At 49.4% G+C, this 16202-nt stretch overlaps 1 long non-coding RNA gene across 1 annotated transcript; it reads left to right on the top strand.

The window, feature by feature from the left end:
• Positions 1-590: 590 nt before the first annotated feature.
• Positions 591-2811, top strand: LOC125401208 (uncharacterized). Its single transcript, XR_007232256.3, has 2 exons — positions 591-913; positions 2027-2811. It is a non-coding gene; the product is annotated as an uncharacterized LOC125401208 (long non-coding RNA).
• Positions 2812-16202: the final 13391 nt, after the last annotated feature.

The following is a 16202-nucleotide window of genomic DNA, read 5'->3' as shown; positions in this document are numbered from 1 at the left end:
TTCTTGGCTCTGGGTGAGTCCCAAAGCCTGCCCGCCTGCCTGCCTGCGTGCTCAAGATCTGTGTTTTATTTGCAGCTGCCCGATCCCTGCACTAGGTGCCAGTCTCTCAGGCTTCCCTGCCAGCCTGGCCCTAATGCACGGCCAGCAGAGGAGGCCCTGTGAGTGGCTGTCCTGGCATGTGAGAGGGAGCTGCTTCTGAGTTCCCCCTCAGTCCTGTGTCCGGCCTTCACTTCAGTGCAGCGCAGGGTCAATGGTGGCGCAGGCCGAGAGTCTGCTAGCTGTCTCCTAGACCTAGCAGGGAGCGGATTGCCAGCCTTAAACAGCCCCGGCTCCTGACGGCTTCCAGTTCAGACTGGGACAGGCTCGGCACCTGGTGTTCCCCTCATAGAACTTTGCAGGGCTTGGCGGGGCTGAAAAGATCTGGAACCAAAAGAATTAGCTCTCCTGCAGCAGAGTGGGCCTCAAGCTCTGCCTGCCTTGGGACCCCTTCCTTCCTTTCTTCCTTCCTTCCCATCGCCCCCCCCCCCCCCCCAGCTTCATGCTCTGCCTGCAAAGAGACTCTTTCCTGGATTCCCCGGGCACTTCCTGACTTAGCAGTTCTCCAGGCCCTCGAGTCCAAGGGTCAGGAAAGAACCTGCAGTTTGTTTTGGTGGCATAGTTACCCAGAGCTGCAAAGGAGTCTGAACCACGGGCAGGAACCCGCTGACAACCAGTTTAGGCCATGAACACAGAAGCAAAGAACTCAGGGACCCCCAGTGTGTCCTCATCAGCAGAGGTGATCCCCACCCTGCCGCCACCTGAGGAGAAGGCTGCACTGAAAGCAGTGGACCCTGGTGAAGGCGCCCTGCTCTCCTTGAGATTGTAAGGCATGACCCGGAGCTCTGTTCGTTCTGGGGTGTCATGGCCTACACGGGTATTTGAAGCCTAAGAAGAGTGACTGTCACCAGTGTGCAATGATTAGGAAGGAAAAGAGGTTTTGTGTGTGTGTGTGTGTGTGTGTGTAGGAGTTGGGAGAGCTGAGGATGGGGGTGAGGGGTGTCTGACGGTTCTCACTTCAATGAGTGTTTGGAAGACAGCGTAGGTCAAACGCTGTCTTCCATCCTTCAATGTCAATCTCTAGATTCGGCCTCCTTATCACAGGATTGCCCAAACCCAATGACTAACTGACTTGAGCACTATGAAGACGAAGGGTCTCCTTAGACGCTCGGCACCCAGGGAGTTTCCTCATCCCCCAGCATCACAGCCGGGAGTCACACACAACACCGGCTTCATCCTTGGGTCACCCCACTTAAAGGTGGCCCCAACCACAGATGAAGAAACTGATGCTTAGTTTGTAGGCTCACAGGTCTGTGAGAACGAAAACAGCGGGGCACGGAGGACGTGCACCCACAGCCCTTGGGTGCTGCCTGGAGCTCGGTGAGGGGATGAGAGCCCCCTGCCCCTAGCACCCAGCAGCAGACCCTAGACTCCAGTTCTGGTCCTATGGCCCCTCAGTCCAGGATCGCACTGCTGTCACGGGTGACAGACAGCCTGGTTGCTGAGGGGAAGCCAAGTCGCGTTTGTATCCCACTCAGCGGGCACACTGTGTGTCAAGAGCTTGGTCGGACCTGCACAGGTACAATAGGCAGGCGTAAATTCCCTTCAGCCCTTCAGCCCTCTGCTCAGTGCTGCTCCCCAGCCCATTGCTGAGCATCTCCAACCATCCTGTGCCTTTGCAAGTCTTGACCTCTGACAAGACCCCCCCTCCCCCCACCACACTTTCTTCTGTTCGAAGTCTGCTAGCCCTTGAGGAGACCAGTGTCTTCACAGTCCTCACCAAGAGAGAATCCCTAGGCCACACACCTTGGACCCCAGTATATCGGTCCAAATCCTGGCCCTCTAGGGCAGTTAAACTACCTAGCACGTAGCATAACAGGACATTTGCCATTGTCCGTTGTTTGGTTGGAGCCGCCAGCTTGCCCCTGTGCAATCCAGAAAACACCTTCTCTCCTTCTCTCTCTCTTTCGCTCTCTCTCTCCAAACCCAGCCTCTCAGAGAGTCTCCAAACAAAGGAAAGACACCAAAAAGTCCAGTTTCGAATTTTTGATGGCCACTGCACCTTCCTCCCCTGAAACTGCCAGCTGCCCAAGTCCCCGTCTACCATACCTGGGCACAAAGACAGCTTGTGTTGGACACATCATCGCTCCTGGCCTACAACCTGGAAAGTCTCCCTGCTTTAGTTCAGGGGTGTGGCTTCACTAGCTTCAATCTCTGGGACCAGAGAACTGAACCGAGAGTTGCTCTGCTCAGATATACCTGGTGTTATACTTTTCAGTTTGACTTGATCTGGCTTACTGCGTTGGTGCAGAATCTTATGGAGTGGGAGCGGAAAACCTATTGTCGGCAAGGAATGAGATGCAACACCAGGAATAAAGAAGAGAAGTGAGCTGGAGGTCAGAAGTTCAAGGACATCTTCAGCTATTTATGGGTTCCAGCACACCTGTGCTACACACACACAGAGAGAGAGAGAGAGAGAGAGAGAGAGAGAGAGAGAGAGAGAGAGAAGATTTTATTTATGCCAGTTAATAGCAATGTGCCTCTGAAGGCTCATCAAATGTGCTGTCTTGTGGTGACAGTGGGGGAGCGGTGTGGCAAAGCCACAAAATAGAATAAATCTTTGTATTGTCTACTACCTAAGCATGCTCCAACATATTAAGCTCATTTTTAAAACCGAAACCGAATGCCATAAAGCTCATGCCTGTAACGGGTACTAACCTTGTACAACATAGCAAGATCTGCCTCAAAAGTAAATAAATAAACAAATTAAATTTTGTTGTTTTGGTTTTGTTTTTTGTTTGTTTGTTTGTTTGTTTTGTTTTGTTTTTCTGAGACAGGGTTTCTCTATGCAGTCCTGGTTGTCCTGGAACTCACCCTGTAGTCCAGACTGGCCTCGAACTCACTGAGATCCACCTGCCTCTGCTTCCCAAGGGTTGGGATTAAAGGTTTCCATCACCACTGCCTGGTACAAAATTAAAAACCTTTAAATAAAATAACCCCAGAGCCGGGCAGTGGTGGTGCACGCTTTAATCCCAGCACTCGGGAGGCAGAGGCAGACAGATTTCTGTAAATTGGAGGCCAGCCTGGTCTACAAGAGCTAGTTCCAGGACAGGCTCCAAAGCTACAGAGAAACTCTGTCTTGAAAACAAAACAAAACAAAACAAAACAAAAACCCGGCTCCTTTGGAAGATATGTCACTAGCCACTGTCCACCCCCTCTTCTTGTTAGGGTCCTTGATTGTCTCTGAGTACTCCCTCGTCTCCTCTGTCATTTTTTGGTGAGGATGACCTTGAACTCCTGACCTTTCTGCCCCTGCCTCCCAAGTGCTGGGATTGAGGTCAACCAGAAGGCTCTGTGGGTAAGGGACTTAAGTCAAGCCTGGATTGGTTCTTTGGATAAGAGGCTGAGAATTGGGGAGAACCTGACTCTGACCTAGCACTGAAACTACAGGGTCGGCCACCGCCACCGCACTCAGACAACACGCCACAATCTAAAAGCCTGCAAGGCTTGATCCTGAGGGCAGCTGCTTTCTCCACTCTCTGCTAAATTCTGCCTCCGGATGTGTGTTCTGCCTTCTTTTGGAGCATTTGTCTTCAGGGCTGTCCTCTGTTCCCTTTTTGATGGTAAATTCTTTTTTTTTTTAAGGCTAAATCCCATAGCTTAATTTTGATTTTGTATAAGATTTAACTGTTCACGGAAATACCTATTAACTTCATCACAAACGGCTGGTAAGTTCCTAAGTCCCACCTTTCCTGGAGACATCCCCGAACTAGCACAGCCTTTCTATCTCCCCCTGCCCCACCCCTCTCCCCAGGATTCTGCCCTGTATCCCAGTATCTTACCTCAAACTTCAGACTCTGGGATTACAGGCATATGCCTCTACACTGACTGGAGAAGGAACACCAAACCCAACTGTGAAGATGGGCTGAGTGTCTCAGGATGGCTGCTGCAGGACAAGAGGGCAGCCAGAGACTTCCCTGCGTCCCAGGGGGGCAGGCTGTGGACTGGAGAGTGGGCGGGGTAAAATGTGGAAGATAAAATGCTAGCATCCCTCCAGGTCTGTTCACAGTGCTGCCGAGAAGGTCAGATGAAAAAGCAGGAAATTCCTAACAAGGGTTTCCGGATGATTGATAGGTGGGAGGGTACCCATCTCTGTGTCTTTAACTAAGTGCTCTCTCACGGGTGCCCAGGATTTTAGAAGACAAAGACATTCAGAAGAGCCTGGAATCCATGGGGAACTAGGGATTGGTCCCCTTGGATTTCAGATGTAAGGAAAATCCATTACCCAACCTTTTAGGGACCAATACTGAGTTCCTGCTTCCGAAGGTCTCCCTAGGTAATTAAGAGTGTGCAGCAGGCGCTCTCACACACGGGTTAGCCCGGTAGCCCAGCGTTCCAGCCTTCCGCAGCGCGCGGCACACTCCGTTCACACGCGGGGCCGCATCCTTTTTAGGCACCCGGTGACTCAACACGGGCTTCTCCAGACCCCCACCCTTAGGACGCGTCCCGACCACAGCTCCTAGTCTCCCCAGCTCCCTCCACCCAATTCCTAATTTCATTGTCAGGGTTGAACAAAAGGCCTAATGTGTCCTAGGTTGAAGGATTTTTAATTCTGCCAATCCCAGGAGTCTCCGACGTGCAACAGCTTCCTGCGGGAGAATAATGACTGAGACATCTCCCCAGGCTCCTGAGGTTTGGATTTGTTTCTGTCCCGTCGGGCTCTGTCTCTGTCCCCGTGTTCTGGTCCGGGTTTGTGGACCAGGCTGGCCTCGAACTCAGAGATCTACCTGTCTTGGCCTCCGGAATACAGGGTTTAAAGGCGTGCGCCACCACCCCGACCGTTTTGTTTCTATTTTTAAGAACTGAAACAAGTTTCGAATTGGACACTCCGCAGGATGTCCCCAGAGAACTCCCAGAGGCCATCGGGTCTCGAGGTCCAGATGACTTCCATGGTGTGAGGCTGGAGCAATCTGGGTAGGTGTGCGGGGGGGTGGGGGGTGGGGGAGGGGGCGGGAGCTCTGGAACCAATCTGCGTTGGTGCGCAAACCCTGCACGGCCCACGTTAGAGTTAACCTCACCCCAACCCGGGCTGAAACGTGCTGGGGAAGGTGCTCGAGCTGCAGACGCTGCTTATAAATAACAAGCACATACACACGCACGCGCGCGCGCACACACACACACACACACACACAAATACACAAATACCGGGCCAGCCTCTCCCCAAGGCGGCGGCTCAGCGCCCTCTGGCGGCCTCGGGAAGGGCATTGCGAGCCTGGCATGCCCGCTAGCTAGTCAAGCGCCCAGAGCCAGGAGAGCCCATGCAGTCAGCCAGGCCAGTGGAGAAACACTACAACAGTTGCGGGAGGAGGGGATGGTCAGGGAGGGGGACGTGGAAAGTGTCCTTTCAGTTCTAGGAAATGCCAAGGGTCAAGAAAGGGGCCTTCCCAAAGGGAAGCCCTGGTTCCATTTTCTTTTTTAATTTTGTTTGTTTGTTTATTTGTTTGTTTGTTTTTCGAGACAGGGTTTCTCTGTTTAGCTCGGGATGTCCTGGAAGACCAGGCTGGTCTGGAACTCAGAGAGCCAACTGCCTCTGCCTCTCAAGTGCTGGGATTAATAGTGTGCCGCCATGCTCGGCGCATTGTTCCATTTTCAACGGATGAAATCTTACTGACACAGCACCACACTGTGCCTGCAGTTCGATTTCTTTTTAAATGCAGGTGTCTTGCTGTGTTGCCTAGGCTGGCCTGGAATCCCCGTGCTGAAGCCATCTTTCCCCTCCGTCCCCTGGAGCAGCGTGAACTCCAGGCGGGTACTCTGTGGTGATGGCATTTGACAGTAATGTTTACCCTTCTTTCTACTTCAAATACCCGCACGATTTGAAGGTCCCCACCCATCTGGCCACCCTCTCCTTTCTGTGCTGGCTTTGAGTTTGCCGGTCCCTTGTACTGCCTACACATTTCTCCCCTTTCCTCAAGCTCGGTCGGTGAAAAGCAGACTCACCACCGTTGTCATACTTCAGAGCCCTGCAGCCTTCTCTGCCAGGAGGCAGCCACCTGTGCTGGCTGAGGCTCTCTTTCCATGTCAGTGGTGTCCCCGACCTAATCATGTCCTGTGTGCCTCCCCTTCAACTTCCTCTCTCTCTCTACCTGGAATTTCTCTCCGTTCCTCAGGCTGCTTCTCCCCACCTTCCCTTTTAGCCCCTCTTTTCCCAGCCTAAGGTTCTTCTTTATCCACCACGTCTGCTGGAAATTTCTCCATCTTCACACCTTCCTTCTCCTTGAAGGTGTTTCCTGTCTTAATCAGTTACATATCGCCACATAGCAGGCCACCCAGAGGCTTAAACTCTGTGGCTTCAAGCAATAAACACGCATTCGCTTCGGAGTCTGTGGGCCAGCTGGTGGCCTTCCAGCCTGGCTCTGCTTCTGCTTGCTGATGTGTACATGGTGAGCTGGCAGGACACATCTGGTGCTTGGCGAGCTGTCGCCTGAAGTGAAAGGGTGACTGGGCCACATCAGCCCTGGGCAGCAGGCTGGTCTATCTCAAGGCTTCTTCCCAAGGCGAGAGTCCACGGATGGAAGTACGAAAGCTGGCTTGGAGTCTTTGAACCCCAGGCTTTGGAACTGACACATGCTCAGGGGTCAAACGAGTCACAAGGCCAGGCCAGACGCAGGGCTGAGCGACGAGACTTCAGCTCTTGCAGGAGGAGCGGTGGAGGACTGCAGCTGTAGTCTGGAGAGATGGCTCAGCCCTTAGAGGCTAAGACTCACAACGCAGGACAGGAAGACTGAAGCCACGCCTACCCTTTCCTCCTCCCGAGGTTATTGCTGAGTCGTACATTTTTAGTAAATTAACCCATATTAAGTACTGAGGCAATGTCTAGTTCAGCCTTACGCCCACAGGGTGATGACTGGCTACCCCTCATGACTGTTGAGGCCACCAGCACCGCCTTTACTGCTGGCACCGGCAGACCCACATTGCCCACGACGCTGGTGGCACCTGGCATTTGCATGCCCGTGGAGGCACCGGTAAAGCAGCCTCGTAGGGTTTTCCGGTTCCCTCGTGGAAGCCTGCCTGTCTAGAACTGGGAACAGCTTGCTGTCACAGGCTCACTGTCTGTCACTGAAGTCAGACCGAACCCGAGGATAGCTGCTGTCTTCCTGTGGTGCCTGGACACGAATGTCGGCTCCGCAGCTTCTGTGTCTCGTCTGTAAATAGCAGTGGTCACTGAGCCGTGTGCAGAGCACAGCTGGCCGGGTCTAGAGCCTGTGTTAAAAGGATTTCAGAACTCGTACCTGGGGATGACCCTGACCAGGCATTGCTGTGAAGGAACTCTTTCCCTCAAAAATGTGAGCCCCTCACACGGCCCTTTCATAGACACTGTGGGGAAGCTATAAGCCCTTCTGAGACTGTTTTAATTCCACCCTTTCTACGCTTCCCGAGCCTGCATCCGTGTTTAATTTTAAACCCAGAGGCTCTAATATTTAACCCAGGGCTTGGCATGGTATGCTAGTTTTACGTCAGCTAGACACAAGCAAGAGTTGTTTGAGAAGAGGGACTCTCCATTAAGAACCTCCTGCCTCCTTGAGATTGGCCTGTAGGCAAATCTTCAGTTTCCTTCATTAGTGATTGCCGTGGGAGGGCCCAGCCCATTGTGGGTGGGGCCACCCCTATACAAATGGTCCTGAGTGGTACAAGATTGCAGGCTGAGCAAGCCATGGAGAACAAGTCAATGCCGAGCACTCCTCCATTGCTTCTGTTCCAGTTTCTGCCTTCAGGTTCCTGCCTGTGCTTCCTTCAGTGACGGGCTATTAACTGTACGGTGAAATAACCCCTTTCCTCCCCAAGTTGCTTTTGGTTATGGTGGTCATGGTGGTGTGTTTTTTTTTCTTTTCCTTTTTTTTGGGGGGGGGTTGTTGGTTTTGGTTTGTTGTTGTTGTTGTTGTTTGTTTGTTTGTTTGTTTTGATTTTTTTTGAGACAGGGTTTCTCTGTAGCTTTGGAGCTTGTCTTGGAACTTAGTTTGTAGACCAGGCTGGCCTTGAACTCACAAAGATCTGTTGTTGGGGTTTCTTTCCTGCCCAGTTCCCACAATCATTAAGTCCCAAAGAAATCACACAGAGGTCTACATTAGTTATAAATTGATTGGCCCATTAGCTCAGGCTTCTTATTAACTCTTATAATTTATATTAGCCCATTATTCTTGTCTATGCTAGCCACATGGCTCAGTACCTATTTCAACGAGGCAGTCATCTCTTGCTTCCTCTGTAGCAGGCTCACAACTGCAGAGAGAATGGGCTTCCCTCTTCTCAGAATTTTCCTATCCTCCTTGACCTGCCTCTACTTCCTGTCTGGTTGTCCCGCCTCTACTTCCTGCCTGGCTACTGGCCAATCAGCGTTTATTTAAAACATAATGGACAGAATACAGACAATTCTCCCACACCAGAGATCCACCTGTCTCTGCCTCCCAAGTGCTGGGATTAAAGGTGTGCGCCATCAGCAATAGAAACCCCAGCTAAGTGCGCAGTAAAATCCTTGGTGAGTGAAGAATGAAAGAGAGCTTCTTTCTGACAAAGGCTGAGCAGATTAAAATTTCAAAACACTCTGAATTTTGAAACTTTTAAAAGAGAATTTTTTTTGTCTTGCTCTGCTGCCAAGACTGAGCCTGAACTCCCGAGTCCAAGTGATCCTCCTGTCTCAAGGCAGTTGGGATTGTTGAAAAAAAAGCTTTTATTTTGGAGCATTTTGGGTCAACTGGTAAAGCCTACTCAAATACTCCAAAATCTGAGCTACTCTGAAATCCAAACATTAGGGATAAACTAAAAAGTCCCTAACCTTTCTGGTAAGGGATCCTGACCCTATAATTTCTCTTTACTTTGGATTAGAGCACTTCGGTTTGGTTCCCAAACTGAGTCAACTCATGATGGCCCAAAGGGAAGACATTCCTAAGAACTAGGAGGAGAGCATAGAACAGGCGAAGACAGACTGGGTGTGCCTCTTCGGGGGGTGCCCTGTATGCTCAGCGTTTACATGCACTTTCCCAGCCCCAGCCCTTCTGAGCTGACAGTGAAGACCCCAGGTTCCACTGATGCCTTCCTTGGAAGTTCAGAGCCCAGCAAATGATGGCATCAAGCCCAGATGACAAGGGACAGTGTGTGACTATGTGTGCCCAGGCACCATCAAGGTGTGTTGAGCGTTTCGCAGAGCAAGTTCACACGCACACGTGTGTGGCCTGCAGAATGAGAACAGAGACTCTGGAGCAGTGAGATGGGGGGGGGGGGTCCCAGGACAACCAGAGCTACAGTGAGACCCTGTCTTTGGTGGGGGAGGGGTGTAAAGTCCCCACCTACCTAATCTCTAAGTATTGGGCTCTCAAGTTACTTTTAAGACATTTGAGTTTTTATTTTAACTTACTTATAAGGTTAATTTTATTTTTAATTGTGTGTACAGGTATGTTTATGTGATTATAGGTGCTCCAGGAGACCAGAAGAAGGTGTTGGATTCCCTGGAGCTGAAGTTACAGGCAGCTGTGAGCTGCTCAACATGGGTGCCGGGAACTGAACTTGGGTCCTTACAAGAGCAGTACCTGCTCTTTAAATGCTGAGCCATTTGTCCATCTGCCCAGCTTCAGAAAGTCAAGGTTTTAAATGTGTGGCTCAGAGGACCCCATAGTTTCCACAAACCGAAGGTTTTAGTTGAGCTGACAGACTGAGAGAAATCAGGCCGCAGACTTCCTGGGGCTGTCAGAATAGCTGAGGGTTTAAAAAGTTAGGTTCTGGCCCTTAGTTGATCCAAGGTGGCTCGGGAATTTGTTGTTATTATTATTAGGAATTTTTAGGAATTTGTTCAGATAATTAATATGATCACTCAGGTTGGTACCCCAAGAGGGAACTAACAGGAAGGCAAGTTTTCTAACCTGTGCTCCTTTTGAGATGCTGTCTTGATCTGGAGTCCAAGACTGTTTTGAGCTGGGTCACGTGTCCCGCTGCCAAGCACCACCACGCTTGGCTCTGCAGCACACACTGCCTTTTAATGCGGACCAATGTGTTCTGCACGGGGCAACTGAGTGGGCCTGGGGATGGAGAGATGATGGGGACACTGCTTCGGAATATTTTAGGATTGATGGGAATCCACAAAGCAGCTCCCCTAGGAGCTGAATCTGAAACATTCCCCACAGGCTCACGTGTCAAATGTTTGGTCCCCAGTTTGTGGTGCTGCTGTGTGAAACTAAAGGAACTTAGGAGGTGGGGCCTCAGTAGGGGAAGATGGTCATTGGTGTTCTTTCTGTGGGTTTAACCTGGTCCAGGGCCCCTTCTGTCTTTCTTCCCTGCCTATGTCCTCCTCTACCTCCTGCCACTGTGATATTCTCTCTTAGAGCAAGTCAGTGTCAGCAAAGCCAAGGAGTGGGGGCTGAACCCTCTGAAACTGGAAACCAAGGAAATATTTCCTCCTTTACGGTGTCTGGCTCAGGTATTTGGCCGCAAAGACAATAAATAAATAAATAAATAAATAAATAAATAACACCCCCCCCCCCAAAAAAAGCAGAACCTTCTCCCAATACACACACAAAGAAAAAACAAAGACCAAACAAACAAAAACTAACCCAGCAAGTTAGTTAAATCAAACAAACAAAAACTAGCCCAGCAAGTTAGTTAAATCAAACAAACAAAACTCATCCCAAAGAATCCAGCCTCTGTTGTCCTGTAGGACTCTGAGATTGTTCTCACACACCTCTGGGCCACACCAGTGGACACCCTGCTACCCAGCACCACCGGTTATGGAGGCTATATCTTCATGGTGGTAAACTTCAGGGCAGCCTGGCTCCTAGCCCTTGGTTCTCAACCTCTACTAAAGGCATCCCTTTTCCACAAAACATCACTTCAGTTCTTATCCAGCAATAACACCGGTCCCATTAATATCAAAAGGGGCAGGGGTGTGCAAGGTCAAAGTAATTTTTATTTTATTTTTTTTTTAAAGGCATAAATGTAAAATAGCACTACACTTGACACTTTTGTTTCACAGACTCTATTTTTCTAAGTGAGCCCACATGTATGATTATAAGAAGTAACTATCTTCTAGATTCTCAATTTTCACTCCTATGTTGGTGAATGTTGAGAGGTACACCCACATAGCCAGGCAATCCTCTCTGAGGTTCTTCTCTGTGATGTTTTGAGCATGATGCGGTGATTCTCAATCTGTGAGTCGCACCCCCTTTCGGGGGGTCAAATAATCCTTTCTCGGGTTCCACCTAAGACCATCAGAAAACACAGATATTTACATACGATTCATAACAGTAGCAAAATCACAGTTATGGCATAGCAATAAAAATAATCTATAATTGGGGCCATCACAGCATGAGGAGCTGTAATAAGGGTCGCAGCTTTGGGAGGGTTGAGAACCACTGGTAAAGGATTCCTGAGGTAGGGAAGTTTGAGAAGGCTGCCTCACTTCTCCGCTGTCTAGCAGCAGGGGACAAGGAGCTAAGGAACTCCCACAGCCCGAAAAGCCAGGAGTCTAAGGCACAGCGCCTGCTCTCAGAGGAGACATCTGGTTTTGAGGAAGACGGGGACGGGACAGGTCAGTCCTGTGCACGAGGTACTTATGACTGCCATCTTCCAGCACACCATGAGGGGCAGGGAGAGGAGCCCCACAACTAATTTCTCTTCGACTTCCAGCTCCGATTTCCAGGACCAGCCCCCTTCTGCCCCCTGGTGGTGGTTAACCCCTGTGCAGTCTTTTTCTGCCCAGCGGCTAATGCAGATCCCATTCAACACAGCAGCCTCTTCTTGGTGAGGGTTATGGTCCTTTTCTCTTTCTGCACGTTTATCTCTTCGTAATAATTACTGGTTGTTCCTGACTCTGTGCCTGCCCTTTGGGTGGCTTAGGAGCCTTTACTAGCCCCTGTGTAAGAGATACAGGGAGCATGTGGCAGTGGGTGGAGCTTGAGACTTCACTCAGGGACAGAGCCTTTGCCTACTGTGTAGAAAGCCCTGGGTTCAGTCACCAGAGGAGGGAAGGAGGGAAGGGGCGGGCAAGGAGAGAGAAAAACACATTCCTAGATCCCCAGGATAAAAACTATGTTTTTTTCTTTATGTGTACATCTCCATGATGAAGTTTAATTTACAAATTATGCACGGTGAGAGATTGGCAACCCGGACATGGTACGCATGACATTGTACTGCTGGAGAAGTAAGGTCTCCCTGGAAAGGGTTGATATAGATATGAATAATTTGCTTTGTTATGGATTTTAAGGTCAATTTTGTTATATGTATATATGTTTCTGATCTTGATTGAGGTATTGTGATTGTGTAGTTTATTTAAAAATGCAATGTATAATTAAAAATATAGGTTGTTAATGGATAATACTAGCTTGTAGTAATGTTAGTCTGATTTTCTAGAAGTACATAGATATATTTCAGATAGACATTCATATCTTTCAAAGACTACAGAACATGGCATTTAATGTTTTAATAACTTAGGATTTTTCATGACAATGAGACACATCTGCTCCTGGCAGCACCAATCTACTTCAAGAGGAAGATGGGCATCGAAGAGGCTCCTTATGGAGTTGGTTAGCCATTTGGGCAAGAAACTGCTCTTGCCTGGACTGTTATATAAACTGGACACAGAGAACCCGCAGAGAGAGGACTGCTGAACTTGCCTAAAGGTGAGATGATCTTTCGGGGTTCCTGATTCATGAAAGAGTCTGAGAGACATTCTGCAGGACACAGCAGATAGTGACTGAATTGCCTTTGAAATTTCCTGCTTCATGGAAATGTCTCTGGATATTATGGGCCTGAAGGCTGAAGATGGGTGCCCCAACGATACAGAGGAACTTTGGGTGACTGTCCAGGCAGCGAGATATCTCTGTCATTTCTAGAGTTTTGGAAGTTGCTTACTTCTTGTTTACTTAGGTAATATATCCTTCTGAGTCTTTGATGGAGTTGAAGAATGGATAGTCGTAGTTATAGTTTTCCATTACTATGATAAAGATTTAGTTATAAATATTGTGACTGTAATTCTTGCTTGATAACTGTTTTGTTATGTGTAATTTTACTATGTTAAAATGAAAGCCTTTCTTTTTTGTTTAAACAGAAAGAGGGGAAATGATGGAGGAGGGTTATCTGTCTACTGTGTTATTTTCATTGGTCAATAAAGAGACTGCCTTGGTCCCTTGATAGAACAGAAAATTAGGTAAGCAGAGTAAACAGAACAAAATGCTGGGAAGAGGGCTATGAGCCAGAAGCCATGGAGCCAGCCACCAGGTCAGACATGCTGAATCTTTTCCGGTAAGCCACCACCTCGTGGTGCTACAGATTATTAGAAATAGGTTAATATCAAGATGTGAGAGTTAGCCAGTAACTAACTCTGTAGAGATAATGGGCCAGGCAGTATTTAAATGAATACAACTTATGTGTTATTATTTCTGGGGCTAAGCTAGCCGTGCGGGAGCTGGGCAGCATGAAAAGCAGGCCTGCCCGCAACCCATCACTACAGATGGCGCCCAACGTGGGGCGCCAATTATCGGCGAATCAATCCCACACCAGTTATGTTTTAAGGGTTATTTATTTTGGGGGGTAAAACTTACATACACCATAAACCATCAGGAAGGGAGCCTAGTCGCTGGAGCAGGAGCCGGGAGCAGGAGCCTGGAGCAGGAGCCGGGAGCAAGCACCGGAACCAAGAGCCGGAACCAAGAGAGCCTGATCCGGATCTGCTTCTCTTTTTAAAAGAGAAATATACCACACCCCAGTGGGCTGGTATTTCAGCAGCTATTGGCTGACGGAGCTGAAGTCGCTCCCCGCTGCACTGTGGGCTCGTATTTCAGCGACTATTGGTTGAGGCGGCGGAAGTTACTCCCACAACAAAGGGTCATGATAAATATCCATGTTTGGGGACCTTTGGAGACCTCTGGTGAGTGAAGTGGAGGGCAGAGAATACTATATGCCATGCCTATTGAATAGGATCAAGTCAAAATCACACTTCTTCCTGAAGGGCACTACAGGGAATGATCAGATGTACAGAGACCCCTGGGCATTGATAATTGAAGGGCAGTCTACACTGGGGTCAAGTTCTGTTGAAAGGGAATGGACTACCTGCCCTCTGAATCTCGTCTGCTCACGTTGGTCACATTTCAGTGATGTAGGAGTCTCTCCTAGTATAAACAGGCTTCCCGTGGGATTCCTCAGAGTGAGCTTGCCAGTTTACACTTCACAGGATCAACAGAAAACAATGTGAGGCATAAAGGGAGCTTTAGGAACTCAGAGAGAGAATATTTTCAGACTAATCGCACTGTTGAAAGCAAGAAGGAAAGTTCAGAGGCAATGTGGAATCCTGGGGACCGGGCTTTCCCACAGTACTGTCCCAGTGCCCACTAGCAGAGATTGCCCCTGCCCTAAAAGCAAACCCAGCTTAGACCTGTGATTTCCGTGGTAACCACTGAAGACTGGCCCTTCCTCCAGGTATTCCTCCTCTCCCTGCCTTCGCCCAGCACCTTCAGGCACAACTTAGAACTGAATTCTGAATAAATACCATTTGTGAAAGCTTTAGCTTCCCCTTGTTAATCTGTTTTTAAGAAAGTACAAACTGTTAGGTCCAAAGGAACTCCCATCTCCCCAATTGCTGGCAGTTAGATACAAGCCAGTGTTCTCAGGAACTTGTGAAGTGGGTTCCCCTCTATCAAAAGAAGTCATTTCCCTTATCATCAACAGAGGGACAAATGGCTACACATGGTGCCTGTCAGCAAACCAAAGGGCACGCTGGCCTCCAGGCTCCCTCAGTATTACAAGTACCTGTTACACATTCCACAGTCCATGCTGGCATCCTGACATCCTGGCTCTTCTCACCCTGCCCTTACCCGAAATGTCTCCAGCTCGGCCCCACACCTACCCATTCTCCTCTAACCCTGCAATTTTCAAAATGCTCCCTTTCTTTCGTCTTCCTCTCTCTGTCTCCCTCTTTTCCCCCTTCTCTCGCCTCCCCTCTTTCTGCTCTCCCGCACTCTCTCCCTCTCTCTATGACCCCTCCCTGTCTCCCTGCTCTGCTCTTCACACTCCTCCTTTTCCATCCTCATTCAGAGGTGGCCTTTTACACCCCTTCCCCCAATAAATCTCTTGCAAGTGTGATCTTTGTTCTCTGATCACCGATCAACTCTAACAGTGTTGCCTTGACTCCACAGGCAACCACTGGGACCCTATCCCTTATCTCCAGTCCATCCAGAACAGATCTGTCTTCCTGCTGCTGATCACTTGGGCCCCCATCCTTCACCAGTTTTCCTGATCCTCTGGTACTCTTGGGGGCGGAGGTACCCCCAGCCACGGTCTTTAATGCTATAGCTTGCCCTTTTCACCTGATCCCAACCCAATCTTGAAGTCTCCTTAGGCCCAACTGGGCTACTGTGGCCCTTCCTGCCCTCTTCTCCTCCCTTCTGTTTGGAGCTGCCTGTAACCCACAGCTCCTCTGGTCCCCTCACCTGCCAGCCTCTACCAGGCACCAAATCTCTGCTCGGGGTTAGCCAGGTTAAGCACCTGACCAGCATTGAGTATGGTGACAACCCACTGACTGACCTTATCCCCATTCAGTCCTCCTTGAATCTTGGGGATGCCCATGGCTATAGTGACATTTTCCCATGGGAATGACATCTATACCTTCTGGCTCTCCCCCACCCCCTTAGAATGCCTCTTAGAAAGCTTCTAGCCCCTCCACCTGAAGGGCTCCCAGCCTGAAGGGCCCCAAATGTACTCCCTTTTGCAAATCAAATCTGTCCTCCATATCCCTTAGATAATCAATTCAAATGTGACCAACTAGTGGCACCCTAAATCCCAATGCTATCCGGGGCCTTTACAAACACTGCAAGCAATCGGAGGGGAATGGAAAGGCGATTTTCCATTCCCTATTTCTCTTTTCTCTGCTCAAGGTCTGTTTGTTTTTGTCTGGTCTCCCTCACAGCGCTGTGTAAATGTCTTGTCTTTAAGTTAGGGTTGACGGATCATAAGTTTGTTGCAAAGTGCGAGCTGGACCTAACAGGAGGAGGAGAAAGCAAAGGAATAGGCCAGCCGCAGGGTTGTGTGTATGCCTGCAGGCCAGAAGAGGGCGCCAGACCCCATTACAGATGGTTTTGAGCCACCATGTGGTTGCTGGGAATTGAACTCAGGACCTTTGGAAGAGCAGG

The sequence above is a fragment of the Myodes glareolus genome, chromosome 8 (genome assembly GCF_982192425.1).
Source record: "Myodes glareolus chromosome 8, mMyoGla1.1, whole genome shotgun sequence".
NCBI lineage: Eukaryota > Metazoa > Chordata > Mammalia > Rodentia > Cricetidae > Myodes > Myodes glareolus.
The sequence above is the reverse complement of the archived record's forward strand: the minus strand, read 5'-3'. Positions and strand labels throughout refer to the sequence as shown.